Source organism: Pygocentrus nattereri, chromosome 19, assembly GCF_015220715.1.
Source record: "Pygocentrus nattereri isolate fPygNat1 chromosome 19, fPygNat1.pri, whole genome shotgun sequence".
Taxonomy (NCBI): Eukaryota; Metazoa; Chordata; class Actinopteri; order Characiformes; family Serrasalmidae; genus Pygocentrus; species Pygocentrus nattereri.
The window spans coordinates 26,827,433-26,843,856 of record NC_051229.1 but is presented as its reverse complement, the minus strand read 5'-3'; positions in this window follow the sequence as shown (position 1 = coordinate 26,843,856).

The following is a 16,424-nucleotide window of genomic DNA, read 5'->3' as shown; positions in this document are numbered from 1 at the left end:
CGACTTACACTTTGATCATTTTTTACACAGGTAGGCGAAGGTAGGGTTAGGAGTCTTGCCCAAGGACTCTTATTGGTATAGTGTAGGGTGCTTACCCAAGTGCCACCAATGTAGAAGACACAGGCTAAAAGTCAGACAGGAATTCTACCTATTTCACACCTCTTCCTGCATTGTGGATGTAACCTATAAAAGGCTTAAATGAAGCAGTGAAGGGTTTGTGAATGAGCTGTGCAAGAAGATTAAGGAATGATGGCTCTTAGCATTTGCTGCCATTATCACTGTCATGGTGGTGCAGCCTGAAACCTTGAACAACCAAATGGTATCATATCTGTTACATTAGCCCGACGGGCCATTTTATCTTGCTCTTGGCTCACTGGGCTGCTGGCCTTGAGCTCCCAGGAGGCAGCCACAACAGCTTCTGGCCAGCAGATGACAAATCTTTTCATCCAGTGAATATCTGACTAGGAGTGGAAGTGGATCAGCAAATCATTAAATTGAGCACGCAACTGACAAAACCTGCTGACAGAGATGAAAAGATGTTCTCTCTGACCTAGAAGAGGCCTGACCAGAGAGTGAGGATGATGTTTGCATGCCGAACTTGCAGCATAGTTGCTTCACATGCAGTATCCTTTAGATAAACAGGTGGGAAAAAATAAATAAAAAAATCTAGCAACATGCCAACATCACATTACAAAGAAGTTGGGATGTGGGCATGTTCATCATCCCTTCTTTTAAGAACACTCTGTAAGTGTTTGGGAATTCAAGAGACAAATTGCTGGAGCTTTTAAAGTGAAATGTTTTCCTATTTTTGCTTAATATAGGATTTTAGCTGCTCTACAGTTCATGGTCTCCTTTGTCATATTTTTCATTTAATAATGTGGCAAATGTTTTCAGCGGTGACAATTCTGGATTGTAGGCAGGCCAGTTTAGCATCTGGACTCTTTTAATACAGAGATTTTAGCCCAGAGGACACAGTGTCCATGATTTCCAAAAAGAAATTGAAATGTTGATTGTCGGACCACAAGACACAAGTCAATTTTAAATGAGCTCAGGCCCAGAGAAGGTGGCAGCATTTCTGGATCCTGTTTATATTTGGTTTATTCTTTGTGTTTTAGAGTTTTAACTTGCATTTGTAGATGCAGTGATGAACTGTTTTCACAGCCAGTGGTTTTCAGAAGTGTTTCTAAGCCCATACAGTGATTTCCACTACAGAATCATGTTTGTTTTTAATGCAGTGTTGACTGAGGGCCCAAAAATCACGGCCAGCAAATACTGGTTTTTGGCCTTGTCCCTTACGTACAGAGATTTCTCCAGAGTCTTTTAATTATATTATGTACCATAGACAATGAAAAGCAAAAATTGTATGTTGAGAAATGTTATTCTTGAATTGTTGCACTATTTGCAACACTATCTGCGTAGTTTTTCACAGAGTGGTGAACCCTTCCCATCTTTACTTCTAAAAGACTCGGCCACTCTGGGATGCACATTTTATACTCAATCATGTTACTGACCTGTTGACAGTGAACCACCTGTTATTTTTTAAGCATTGCACAACTTTACTAGCCTTTTGTTTCCTTGCCCCATCTTATTTGGAACATGTTGCTGTCATCAAATTCAAAATGGGCATTCATTTTTCAAAAAACAATAAACTTTCACATTTGACATGTCTTTGAAGCATATATATATATATATATATATATATATATATATATATATATATATATATATATATATATATACATTTTGATTGGCTGAGCTTGTTTTAAAGTCATTGTCATTGTAAAATCTATGAAAAAAGACTCTCTTTCTGTTCACATGGACCACTGAGTATACTGGTGAAGTAAGAACCTATTTTATGTTTAAGCTGAGGGGCTGGCAACATTCTAGACTAGAACTAGCCTGATCAGCTAGCCAACAGCCTATGCAACTTCATTGTTAACATCACATGCCCAAATTAAAGTACTTAAGGAATGATTAACTGTAAAATGGCTGTATAAAAGTCTAAAAAATGTCACTTTAATGGATCATGCACTTCAAATGTCTGTGCTTCAGTCAGGAGTCGTGTCAAACCCAGGCTACATCTCAAATGGCACTGTACTCCCTAAATGAAATCTTAGAGAGTCTAGCCTCTACAGCCAAAGAGTGCACTATTTATTGAGTACGGATGTGGCTGAGCTACAAATGGCTTTTAATTAGATGTATTTTAGGATCCAGTTATACAACTAATATAGCATGCTTACACTCCACCACGCTACAGTGCTGGCCGAAAGTATTGACACCCCTGCAATTCTGTCAGATAATGCTCAATTTCTCTCAGAAAATGATTGCAATCACAAATGCTTTGATATTAAAATGTTCATTTAATTTGTCTTCAATGGAAAACCACAAAAAGAATAGTCAAAAAGCCAAATTGGATATAATTCCACACCAAACATAAAAAAGGGGGTGAACAAAAGTATTGGCACCCTTTGAAAAATCCTGTGATGCTTCTCTAATTTGTATAATTAACAGCACCTGTTACTTACCTGTGGCACATAACAGGTGGTGGCAATAACTAAATCACACTTGCAGCCAGTTAAAATGGATTAAAGCTGACTCAACCTCTGTCCTGTGTCCTTGTGTGTACCACATTGAGCATGGAGAAAAGAAAGAAGACCAAAGAACTGTCTGAGGACTTGAGAAGCAAAATTGTGAGGAAGCATGGGCAATCTCAAGGCTACAAGTCCATCTCCAAAGACCTGAATGTTCCTGTGTCTACCGTGCGCAGTGTCATCAAGAAGTTTAAAGCCCATGGCACTGTGGCTAACCTCCCTAGATGTGGACGGGAAAGAAAAATTGACGAGAGATTTCAACGAAAGATTGTGCGGATGGTGCATAAAGAACCTCGCTTACATCCAAACAAGTTCAAGCTGCCCTGCAGTCCGAGGGCACAACAGTTTCAACCCGTACTATCCATCGGCGTCTGAATGAAAAGGGACTCTATGGTAGGATACCCAGGAAGACCCCACTTCTGACCCAGAGACATAAAAAAGCCAGGCTGGAGTTTGCCAAAACTTACCTGAGAAAGCCAAAAACGTTTTGGAAGAATGTTCTCTGGTCAGATGAGACAAAAGTAGAGCTTTTTGTGAAAAGGCATCAACATAGAGTTTACAGGAAAAAAAACGAGGCCTTCAAAGAAAAGAACACGGTCCCTACAGTCAAACACGGCGGAGGTTCCCTGATGTTTTGGGGTTGCTTTGCTGCCTCTGGCACTGGACTGCTTGACCGTGTGCATGGCATTATGAAGTCTGAAGACTACCAACAAATTTTGCAGCATAATGTAGGGCCCAGTGTGAGAAAGCTGGGTCCCCCTCAGAGGTCATGAGTCTTCCAGCAGGACAATGACCCAAAACACACTTCAAAAAGCACTAGAAAATGGTTTGAGAGAAAGCACTGGAGACTTCTAAAGTGGCCAGCAATGAGTCCAGACCTGAATCCCATAGAACACCTGTGGAGAGATCTCAAAATGGCAGTTTGGAGAAGGCACCCTTCAAATCTCAGGGACCTGGAGCAGTTTGCCAAAGAAGAATGGTCTAAAATTCCAGCAGGGCATTGTAAGAAACTCATTGATGGTTACCGGAAGCGGTTGTTCGCAGTTATTTTGTCTAAAGGTTGTGCTACCAAGTATTAGGCTGAGGGTGCCAATACTTTTGTCCGGCCCATTTTTGGAGTTTTGTGTAAAATAATAATTTATTTTACTTTTTTTTTATTCTCTTTTGTGTTTTTTCATTGCAAGCAAAATAAATGAAGATATTAATACCAAAGCATTTGTGATTGCAATCATTTTCTGGAAGAAATTGAGTATTATCTGACAGAATTGCAGGGGTGTCAATACTTTTGGCCAGCAAGGAATTGATGATCCCCCATATTTTTTTTTTCTTTCTGTGAATAAAAATGACAAAGTAATTTTTAACCATCAAAGAGGTTGGTACTCTTAAGACATGCCACTTCACCCACTGGCATTCAGTACCTTTCATTCAGTACCTGACATTCATACCTAAGTGTTCACATTAGACAACCTATGATTTGAAAATGATAAATAATGAATATCTCTCGCTGCAGGTTGTGAAGGATGTTTAACATGGATGAGATTGTAGAGGAGGATAAATACTTGTCTGTGCAGTGTTGATTGAGGCTAATTGGTAAGGTATGTTGTTCAGAAATCTGATCTTCCTGAGAGGCATGAGTGTATCTATATGAGGTGTCCAATAAAGGTTTTAGGGTACCCAGTTTCCGCAGGCCCCCCTTCCCCATGATTCCCAATGCAGTTGCCCTCTCTGTCCATTTTTATAGAGAGCAGTACTTCACAGTGTCAGAACCCAAATAAACAATTCTATTTAACATCACTTATCAGCTCATCTCAGTCTGAGGAAGATGTGTGATGATTTAAGTACGCAACTTCCACAATGTCATCTGGTGAGGTCTAAGTGTCCATTACATACACTACATTAGCTTGTACTGGTGCTGAAACTAAAGCAGAAAACTTCATACACTGAACCCGTCTTGGCTGATCAGCTACATTAGGGATAAGGGGGAACTGTGCAAATTTGATTTTCACTTTAAAAGCAGGCTAGAAACACAGGAATGTGAGAAGTTGTCACTGGGATTCTCTTTGAGCACACTGAGGAGAGATCTGATTGGGTAAATAAGAGTGTTTGCCATGTCTGTAGTGTTTGTGAAGCATCAACAAAGCAGTTCTCACCTTACACTCATCTCACAGGAAAGGACATGCTGGGACAAAGGAGGGATTTGGAAAATGAGAAAGAAATCCAGGGATAAGGATAAACATACTATTAGGTGGTTCAAATTAGCTATTTAACCCTGATAAGCCATTAACCCTATGCTCTGTAATGCATTGTTGGTGACACATTCAGAGCCTTTGCTACCTTTAACCCATTAAAATCTGTCCCTTGAGTAGTTGCACAGCCTCCATGCTGGGCAGTAAAACAGATCAGCATGTGGAATTGGAACTGTCTTTTTTGCTAAGCTCAGTTTTGTGGCTAAAAAAGTGTCAATATCTATTACCAGAATTTGTTATAACATTATTGTGACATGGATTTGAACAGGACTATTATTGAAGGGCCTTATTTTGGTCATTTGCTCAAGTTTTGTTATTTAGCAGGCTTGTAAATACTATGCAGATACATTGCAGATTCATGCTTGATTAAAGACCCAGATCTCGTATGTAACTGATCAAAGTACAGCACCTGTGTGGACAATTGTAGAGAAGAACGTGATGGACAGTGACAGCTTTTGAGAGCTATTGAGGTACATTGAGCCAAAGCCATGGAAATGGCATTCATGTTTATTTTAACTTGAACTAGTAATGAATACACACAAATTCACACACACACACACCTTCTAAGCCACTTTTCCTTCTGAGTTGCAAGGGGTGATGAAGCCTATCCCAGCGGTCAATGGGACAAAAGACAGGATACACCCTGGACAGGTCACCAGTCCATCTCAGGGCAGACAGACAGACAAGACAGACTCACTCACACCTAGGGGTGATGTAGCATGTTCAATTGGCCTGACTGCAAGTCTTTGAACTGTGGAAGCAAACTGGAGAACCCAGAGGAAACCCACGCAGACACAGGGAGATCATGATCACCTGGCCGGGGACTTGAACCCAGGCCTTCCTTGCTGTGAGGAGACAGCGCTACCCACCACGCCACCGTAATGAACAGTAAATACAATTTTAAAATATACAACTTTCAGTAGCTTATCATTGTATATTCTAGTCCTGTTTCATTTCATTTTAGTATATAGTCATGAAATAAAGGTGGACTCTACAACTGAATACAGGTGAACTCTACTAACTGAATAGGGGTGGACTATTAAACCGAATAGCAGTGCAAATTGGTGGCTATTAACATCCCTACAGAGGTTATTGGTTTTGCTCATCCAGAATCAGCCCTTAGCGGCTGATTCTTGCATGAATCGTGTGGGGAGAAGTAACAGCTAAGTCTTGTGTTTTCTCCACAAGGCTGAAATGGGCTACCTATTTACTTCTTATTAAAGATTTCCGTTCCACCTTAACATGTAACAGCTGCTCCTTTTAAGGTGGAAGGGAAAATTCCAGTAAGAAGCTGGTCAACTTCATTTGTGTTTTCTCCTGACTCTGCTAACTGACACATTTGAATGATGCCTTTACAAATGAGTTATTGATATATCTATTTGAGGTATTAGCATGGGTATCTTATCCTAGGGTTAAGCAATGTTGGCACCCTGTCATCGTTTGATCTACAACTCTTAGCCCATCATTATTGTGACACAATACAACACAAGTTGTTAAAAAAAATCACAGCATTGCTCAGCTGGAGTTTACAACTAGGCAGGTCTGTTAGTTAAAATGCACTACGCAAGCTAGAAATGACAATATAATGTGCTATGAGCACTACTTTTAAAGCTTTATATTAACAATTCAGTGCATAATAAATATGGCTATAATGCACACTGAATTTTTGTAAATACACTTGGCTGCATTCATAATGCCTCTACTTGGATCACCACCTTATCGTGGTGGAGGGGTTTGCGTGCTTGAATGATCTTAGGAGCTATGTTGTCTGGAGCAAAAGCTCCTGGTAGGGTCTCCCATGGCAAACTGGTCCTAGGTGACAGGTCAGACAAAGTGTGATCAAAAAATACCCTTTGGAAAAAAAAAAAAAAAACAGGACTTGTGTACCTTGCCTGGATTCTTTTCTGGAGTTGCCCATGGTGAGAGGCGGCAGGCAGGTGTGGGCTTTCTCATAGCCCCTCGACTCGGCGCCTGTATGTTGGGGTTTTCTCCGGTGGATGACAGGGTAGCTTCCCTACACCTTCGGGTTGGGGAACAGGTCCTGACTGTTGTCTGTGCTTATGCACCGAACAGCAGTTCAGAGTACCTAGCCTTCTTAGAGTCCTTGGGAGGGGTGCTTGAAAGTGCTCCTCCTGGAGACTCTATTGTCCTACTGGGGGACTTCAATGCTCATGTGGGCAATGACAGTGAGACCTGGAGGGGTGTGATTGGGAGGAATGGCCTCTCTGATCTGAACCCGAGTGGTGTTCAGTTTTTGGACTTCTGCGTAAACCAGTTTGTCCATCACGAACACCATGTTTGAACACAAGGATGTCCATAATTGCACATGGCACCAGGACACCCTAGGCCGCAGTTCAATGATTGACTTTGTAGTCGTGTCATCGGACTTGCGGCCATGTGTTTTGGACACTCGGGTAAAGAGAGGAGCTGAGCTGTCAACTGATCACCACCTGGTGGTGAGTTGGATCAGGTGGTGGGGAAGATGCCGGTCAGACCAGGCAAGCCCAAACGTATAGTGAGGGTTTGCTGGGAACGTCTCGCAGAAGAACCTGTCAGATTGATCTTCAACTCACACCTCTGTCAGAACTTTGACCAGATATCGGGGGAGATGTGGGACATTGACTCAGAATGGGCCATGTTCCATTCCTCCATTGCTGAAGCGGCTAACTGTAGCTGTGGCCATAAGGTAGTTGGTGCCTGTCGGGGCGGTAATCCTCGAACCCGGTGGTGGACACCCCAGGTGAGAGATGCCGTCAAGCTGAAGAAGGAGTCCTACCGGGCATGGTTGGCCTGTGGGACACCAGAGGCAGCTGGCAGGTATCGACAGGCCAAGCGATCTGCGGCTTCATTTGTCACCAAGGCAAAAACCTGTGTATGGGAGGAGTTTGGTGAGGCCTTGGAAAGTGACTTTAAGTCGGCTCCGAAAAGATTCTGGCAAACCGTCAGGCGACTCAGAAGGGGAAAGCAGTGTGCCACTAGCACTGTATATAGTGGAGATGGTGTGCTGCTGACTTCGACTGAAGACGTCATTGGGCGGTGGAAGGAATACTTTGAGGACCTTCTCAATCCCACCGACACGTTCTCCAGTGAGGAGGCTGAGTCTGGGGACATGGGAATAGGCTTGTCCATTACTGAGGCCGAAGTCACTAAGGTAGTTAAGAAGCTCCTTGGTGGCAAGGCTCCAGGGGTGGATGAGATCCGCCCTGAGTTCCTCAAGGCTCTGGATGTTGTGGGGCTGTCTTGGCTGACACGCCTTTTCAACATTGCGTGGACATCGGGGGTGGTGCCACTGGATTGGCAGACTGGGGTGGTGGTGCCTCTTTTTAAAAAAGGGGACCAGAGGGTGTGTTCCAACTACAGGGGAATCACACTCCTCAGCCTCCCTGGCAAGGTCTATGCAGGGGTACTGGAGAAGAGAGTCCGGCTTATAGTCGAACCTCGGATCCAGGAGGAACAGTCCGGGTTCCGCCCTGGTCGTGGAACACTGCACCAACTCTTCACCCTCTCCAGGATTCTGGAGGGTTCATGGGAGTTTGCCCAACCAGTCCACATGTGCTTTGTGGATCTGGAGAAGGCATTCGACTGTGTTCCCCGGGGTATTCTGTGGGAGGTGCTTCGGGAGTACGGGGTACATGGCTCTTTGCTACGAGCCATTCAGGCCCTGTACAAACAAATCTGGAGTTTGGTTCGCATAGCCGGCAGTAAGTCAGACTTTTTCCCAGTGAGAGTTGGACTCCGTCAGGGCTGCCCTTTGTCACCGATTCTATTCATAATTTTTATGGATAGAATTTCTAGGTGCAGTCAAGGGATGGAGGGTGTCTGGTTTGGTGACCTCAGGGTCACATTGTTGCTGTTTGCAGATGATGTGGTCCTATTGGGGACATCAGGCCGCGAACTTCAGCTTTCGCTGGATCGGTTTGCAGCCGAGTGTGAAGCGGCTGGGATGAGAATCAGTACCTCTACATCCGAGACCATGGTTCTCAGGCGGAAAAGGGTGGAGAGCCCTCTCTGGGTCGGGGATAGGCTCTTGCCTCAAGTGGAGGAGTTCAAGTATCTCGGGGTCTTGTTCACGAGTGATGGTACAAGGGAGCGGGAGATTGACAGGCGGATTGGTGCTGGGTCAGCAGTGATGCGGGCTCTTTACCAGTCTGTTGTGGTAAAGAAAGAGCTGAGCCATAAGGCAAGGCTCTCGATTTACCGGTCGATCTACGTTCCCACCCTCACCTATGGTCATGAGCTTTGGTTAATGACCGAAAGAATAAGATCGCGAATACAAGCGGCCGAAATGAGTTTCCACCGCAGGGTGTCTGGACTCTCCCTTAGAGATAGGGTGAGAAGTTCAGTGATCCGGGAGGGACTCAGAGTAGAGCCGCTGCTTCTTCATGTCGAGAGGAGCCAGCTGAGGTGGTTCGGGCATGTGGTTAGGATGCCTCCTGGACGCCTCCCTCGGGAGGTGTCACAGGCGAGTCCACCTGGGAGGAGACCCCGGGGAAGACCCAGGACACGCTGGCACGACTATATCGCCCAGCTGGCCTGGGAGCACCTCGGAATCCCCCTTGGAGAGCTGGTGGAAGTGGCTGGGGAAAGGGAGGTCTGGGCTTCATTGCTTAGGATGCTGCCCCCACGACCCGAACCCCGGAGAAGCGGAAGATAATGGATGGATGGATGGATGGATGGATGGATGGATGGATGGATGGATGGATGGATGGATGGATGGATGCATTCATAATGTTTTATGGATGCATGACAATGTATGGATATAATGTGTTATGAATGTGGTTGCAAATTCTTACAGACATGGTTTTCATAGAAAGTTTCATTTCAGTGATGATTTGATGGGTCACAAGTTAATCACTGAAGTGAAGAATGACTCTAGGATATCAATCAAAAGACCAACATTTGTATCCCTACTCAAGACAATTGTTAATACCAACAGTAAACAGGACCAAGGTTACTGCAATCATAGAATTAAATGGTGCTGTCAAGTTTTGCGTTTTTCTTCTTCATTCTCATCCCCTGCACTTCACAAACCCATATACTCGTATCTACAGCAGTAAGGAATGGAATTGTGGTCCATTTCAGTAACAACCTATTAAAGACCACTGAACCATGAAGTACACTGATTAAGTACTTCATTAAGTACACCTCCTTCTATAGGCACTCATTGTCCACTTTATCAGCTCCACTTACCAGACAGGTGCAATTTGTAGTTCTACAATTACAGACTGGTTCATCTGTTTTTCTGCCAATGTTGTTACCCCCCTTTTACCCTGCTTCAATGGTCAGGACTCCCACAGGACCACGTCAGAATAGGTATTATTTGGGTGGTGGATCTTTCGCAGCACTGCAGTGACACTGACATGGTGGATGAGATGGTAAAATGAATTGCATCAGCATGTATTGGTGCTTTCTGTGTGCCACTTTGTTTTCAATAACTCTTCCTTACTGTTGAATGCACTGTGATTTCACAGTGTCTGACCTCACAAACGCTCTCTCAACTGAATGGGCACAAATTCCCACAGATACACTCCATAATCTTGTGGAAAAACATGTAGAAGAGTGAGGGGGCACTCCATATTAATGCAAATGGCCCACTGAGCTCATAAAGGTGTGATAGTGAGGTGTCCACATACTTTTGGCCATATAGTTTTGGTGCACTTTTTAGTTCTACAGTTACAGAATGTAAAGCAAGCATTTCTCTGCATACTTTGTCCCCTTTTACCCTGTTCTTCAGTGGTCAGGATCCCTCAAGCAGTGCTTAAAGTGGGGAAAAAAGCAACAGTGCTCCCTTTGTTCACATGCCAGCTTGTGTATCGGATTCTATCAGCAAATCATTAAGTATTACATTATATGAAGCTATATGTTGTGTGTATGTGTGTGTGTATTGTATTCATACTTCTAGGTACTGTCTCTGGTTAGGCACGTCTGTAGCATTCATATGTAAAAAAAGTTGAGAATTCACTGAAGAGTCACTGCACACGTAATACAGAACTTAAACTTGAGCCATCAGGCCTGCAATGGAGAACTCTGCAAGGGGTGATGAAAGCAAGGTTACTCCACATCTATCAGAGGAGGCATGTGTTAGTCTGTTTCTGTCAAACTGACATTCCATGTTGCCAATGGACACACAACAGAGATAAACACGGATAGGAAATTACAGAGTAAATATGGAAGTGGAAATGAATTCAGTCAAAAGAGATACAATTTAATCTTGATGGCTATTCGAAAGAAACAGTACAGAATTAAGTTGTATTGTCTGATTGAATATTTGATGGTAGCATAAATTCAGGAAGCACTAAACATCTTATGGGAAGTCAAACAACGAGGTCATTCCTAGGTCATTCCACTTACAGAAATGGTACAGTATGTTCTTACAGTATGTTTTGGGGTTGAACTAAATTGCCAAGTCCTTTGACTACTGTTTTACCAGCATCTCTCTATGCCTTGGCCAGGTAGATGCTGAAGAGAAAGTGAGTTAGTTATGAATGTGGTGATGAATTTAGTGAGGATATGACTTTAAATGGTAAATTAATCCAGCATCACTTGCCACCTACTGTACTTAGAAATAATGAAGGACATCAAGTTAAAAATATACTCTGCCAAAGATGGATGAGGTAAACAAAAAGAAGCCTAAACAGAAATCTCTGTTGTGCCGTTACTTAAGCCCAAAAAGATAGGTAGGCTTTTTTACCTTAGCAATAAACACAGAATTCTAAAAATGATCCACACTGAAAACTAAATATCAAAGCAAGAAAATGGCAGAAAAGATGGCTGAGATCCTAAAGCAGCAAAATAATGTAATATTGTGCAATATTAAATGTTGTCTTGGCGGCAAGAAGTCCTGAATTACCACATATAGCCGAGAGGTAGATATTAAGGCCTGGATGATTAGATGTCTTTATTTATTTGATGTTTGAAATGTGGTTTTGTTCTATGTTGGGATTTGAATATTAGGTTTATACAGGGTGTGTCTCGTTATAGCCAAGTGTTTGAAATGTATTTTTTTTCTTGTTTTCACAAGAACAATTGTTTCACACTGTGCAAAAAAGAGTGCCCAGAAGCACTGGCATAGTTCAGCTATGCCTAATAACATGCCCTCCAGCTTTAAAAAGGTGAGCTTATATGATTGCTATGCATGCCTTGCATGCATCTCTCTCTCTCTCTCTCTCTCACTGTGTCTCATTCTGTCTCACTCTGTCTCTCTCGCTCTTTGCTGTATTGCTTAACTCAAAGTTAATAATCATTTAAATATTTTGTTCAGGATTTTTGACATTTTTTGTATGAGTTAATCTTTCAGGCTTCAGGCTCTGCATGAACTTGTCAGGGAGACAAAAATAACTGCAAAAACAACAAATCACACCGTTATTGAAGTTTTTCCACACCTTCAGCTTACATAATCAACCTGAATTTTCTCTGCCCTATCTGCAGGTAGACAAAATGAGAGAGAGAGAGGGGGGGTGGGGGGGGGGGGGGGGAGGGGGAGAGAGGGTGAGACAAGAGACAAGACAAGAGAAGAGAGAGAAGGCACAGAGGAGAAAGAGAAGCAGAGAATAAGAGAGAGAGAGAGAGAGAGAGAGAGAGAGAGAGAAAGTCAGAAAGAGAAAAAAGAAAGACAGAGAGAGAGAGAGAGAGAGAGAGAGCGCAGAGAGTTAGTGAGGGTGAAAAATACAAGAGAAGCAGAGAAAAGGAAAATAAAGACTGATAGAGACAAAATAAAAGGAGAATAAAAGAGAAAAGGAGCAAGACAGAAGGAGAGAGAAGAATGAGAGAGTAAGAAACAGAGAAACAGAGAAAAGGAAAGAAAGAAAGAAAGAAAGAAAGAAAGAAAGAAAGAAAGAAAGAAGGAAAGAAAGAAGGAAAGAAAGACTGATAAGAGAAAAAAATGAGAGACAAAAAAACATGTAGGAAAAAGACAGACAGAGAGAGAGAGAGAGAGAGAGAGAGAGAGAAAGGCAGTCAAAGTCAATGGCAGGACAAGAGGAGATTCCCTGGGCAGATTCACCTGCTGCTCTGTACTGGGCAATAGCATGGTAGATTACGCCATCACAGACATGAACCCTGGACACATCAATTCTTTCACAGTCTTACCACAACTTGTCGGATCACAGCCCAATAGTACTATACCTGAAAAATAAATTAAAAATAAATAAATAAATAATAATAATAATAACAAAATCAACAAAAGAAAAAAACAAACAAGTCCAAAACAAAGATACCTGCCCTCTACCAAAACCATACAAATGGAGAGACCAGAGCTTCACTGATTACACAACAGCTTTAGACTCTGATAAGATCCAGCAAATGCTGGACACATTCCTCGAAACAAACTACAAGACTAACAAAAAAGGCACAAACTTAGCAACAGATGAATTAAACAAATTTTTCCATCAGCTGGAACTAAAAACTATGAAAACTAAGGACAATAATAACCAAAAAATCTAAACAAAAACCAAAGGAGAGATGATTTGACTCAGAATGTTCAACATAAAAGAAAACCTTATGAAAACTGTCCAATAGAAAACACAGAAATCAAACTGACGAGCAAGCTAGACTATAATACCTCCAAGCACTACAACAATATAAAAGATTAATTAGCACAAAAAAGCAATACATGAAGAATGAATTCAATGAAATGGAAAAAGCCATTAATGAAAATTCCTTTTGGAATCTTTGGAACAAATACAATACAGCCCATTCAAAACTAGCCCAATTAAAAATGGCAAAACTTGGAAAACATACTTTGAAGAGCTTTATAAAAATCCAGAATGTCATAATTTATGCTCAAACCAGGCCACAATCTCAGAAAAAATTACCAAATTGGAATCAGCAATAAAAAAATAACAAGTGCCCTCTAGACTATCACTCACATCTATCTATCACATTGTAATCAATGAAGTTCAGGACAAACAGAAACAGAGCAGCACTTTCTCTCCTACTGTAGCAGATATAAAGACCTCAGAGAAGATTATATCAGCTCAATGAAAACGTCTATCCCATCATTTAAGGACGAAAACTGAAGATCGGTTACGTGTGTGTTAAGGAGAAACTCCAGAATGTGTTGAGAGAGAGAGAGAGAGAGAGAGAGAGAGAGAGAGAGAGAGAGAGAGAGAGAGAGAGAGAGAAAGAGAAAGAGAGAGAGAGAGAGAGAGAGAGAGAGAGAGAGAGAGAGTGAGTGAGTGAGTGAGTGAGTGAGTGACAGAGAAAGAGAAAGAGAGGGGGCAGAGAGAGTGAGAGAGAGAGAGAAAGAGACGGAGAGGGAGAGAGAGAGAGAGAGAGAGAGATGGAGACGGAGAGAGAGAGAGAGAGAGAGAGAGAGAGAGAGAGAGAGAGAGAGAGAGAGAGAGAGAGGGAGAGAGTGTGAGTGAGTGAGTGAGTGAGTGAGTGAGTGAGTGAGTGAGTGAGTGAGATAGAGACAGTGAGAGAGAGACAGTGAGAGAGCGACAGAGAGAGAGAGAGAGAGAGAGAGACAGAAAGAGAGACAGAGAGACAGTGAGAGAGAGAGAGAGAGAGAGAGAGAGAGAGAGAGAGAGCAGAAGTGTGTTTGTTTAAGAGAGGCGGTTTGACACTATGTCACCACTGTGGGCCTCCCTTCTCTGACCTTTGATCCTCCTCATCCTGACTATCTCCTCTTCGTGTCTGGTGGGTTAAATGCTGTAGGAGATGCTTTGCACTGCACTGTTTAATGTTTACTCTGCGCCAACACACCTGAGTCGCTTTAGCAGATAATTTGGCCTTAATGAGTTGAATCAGGTGTGCTTGAGCAGCAGAAACTATGTAGTATTGTGGGAACATAGGACTGAGTTTAGCACCTGCAGTGTAAGGAAACATGACATCTTCTGCCTTCACCTGCTCAAGAGCAGAGTTCAGCATTAAATCTCCTTTACTTTGTGTGACTGATTCTCCTAAATAAGGTGTTTTATTTTTTTAAATGAAAACAAATAACTGAATGTTCCATTTTGTCACTGCTAAAATAATCAATACACTACAGAAATTGTACTAAATGTTTCAATAGTGATCATTTTAGCTAATTTTGCTAAAATTAGCTAACTCAAAATTACTAACCAGGACATGACTATCAAACACAGCTTTGAACAATTATACACATAAAAACATAATATTTATGTTTATATCAATAATATCACATACTGCTACCTCCTCACCCAACACTAATAGATCTGATCCTGCCAATCAGGGACTTCTGAAGAAGTTAGTTAGCTGATGCAGGTGGGGCAAATTGTGGTCAGAACTAGATTCTGTAGAAAGGTAGATCTCCACATTTAGTGACCACTGTTGACCACTGAACTTGTTGTTTTGTAGCATCACTGCAGTTAGTTTGCTATGTCTAATTTGGTATCCTCCTAACATTTATCTCACATTGTAGATAGATAGATAGATAGATAGATAGATAGATAGATAGATAGATAGATAGATAGATAGATAGATAGATAGATTCTCCATTCATCCAGTGTAACATGCAGAGGGTGTGAGGTGTTGTCCAAGATGGCTAGCAGCGTCCAGCTTGACTCTTACAACAGAGCCATCCTTCCTAATAAGTTTGTTTATTTTGTTCAGAGCAGTTTTGTTAATGCTGCTGCCCTAGAACACAACAGCATAGAGTAGAGCACTCGCTGCAACAGACTGGTAGAATGTCCATAGGAGCTTAGTGCCCACACCAAAATACCTCAGGCTCCTCAGGAAGAAGAGACGGCTTTGGCCTCTCCTGTACACTGCGAGAGTTACAGCTCCAGTCCAGCTTGTAAACAAATATCAATGTAGGTTTGCCAACTTTGGTCAGGTGACTGGAGCTACACTAGAGCTGAGGAACTTGTTAGGGTTAAATGTCATGGGTGATGCTTACACCAGCACTTACACCAGTTTCCAGCTTTCCCACCCCTCACATGCTCTGACCACGCATAAAAATGTGCAACCTTTAGGTAAAATATTCACATTTATGCTAGTTCTAAACAAATCTCTGGAATGCTGGGGTTACGAATAGCCAACAGTAAACAAAGGCTAAATCAATATTATAGGTCAGGTATCTTCCCAGTAGATCTGCCTGTCATTACCGAAATCTTCCTCATCAGATGCAGCTCCAGGAGGCTAGTGATCCAGAGACTGTGGTCTGATTAGCTGTGACCTTTGATCTAGGCAGCTGCAGAAAACGTGTCAGAGGCCATTTAGTACACTTTAAACTGACCTTCACTGACCACTGCTCTGTTACTTGGCAACGTCAGGTCTCTCCACTCCTTCTATTAATTCTTCAAGTGCAGTGCTCTCCACTGGACACTTACACAATAGAGGCACAGGTGCAGTTTAAATATCTTCTTTCCTTTCATTAGTAGTGTTATTATAGTGAAGTAAAACTAAAATCAATTCTAAAAATATTAAAGGTAGCCTTTACTACTAACCAGCCTGGTTGGTAGTTCATTCATTCAATTTCCACTCCCAGGACCAACAGCCAGTTAAGAAATTTAGAGTTCTAAAAAGTCTAGAGAAAACGGGATGCACAACAACCACACAAGACATGGTGGGCCACAAAAAAAAAAAAAAACGGTCATCATTAGATAAATAGTACTTGTTTATCTTT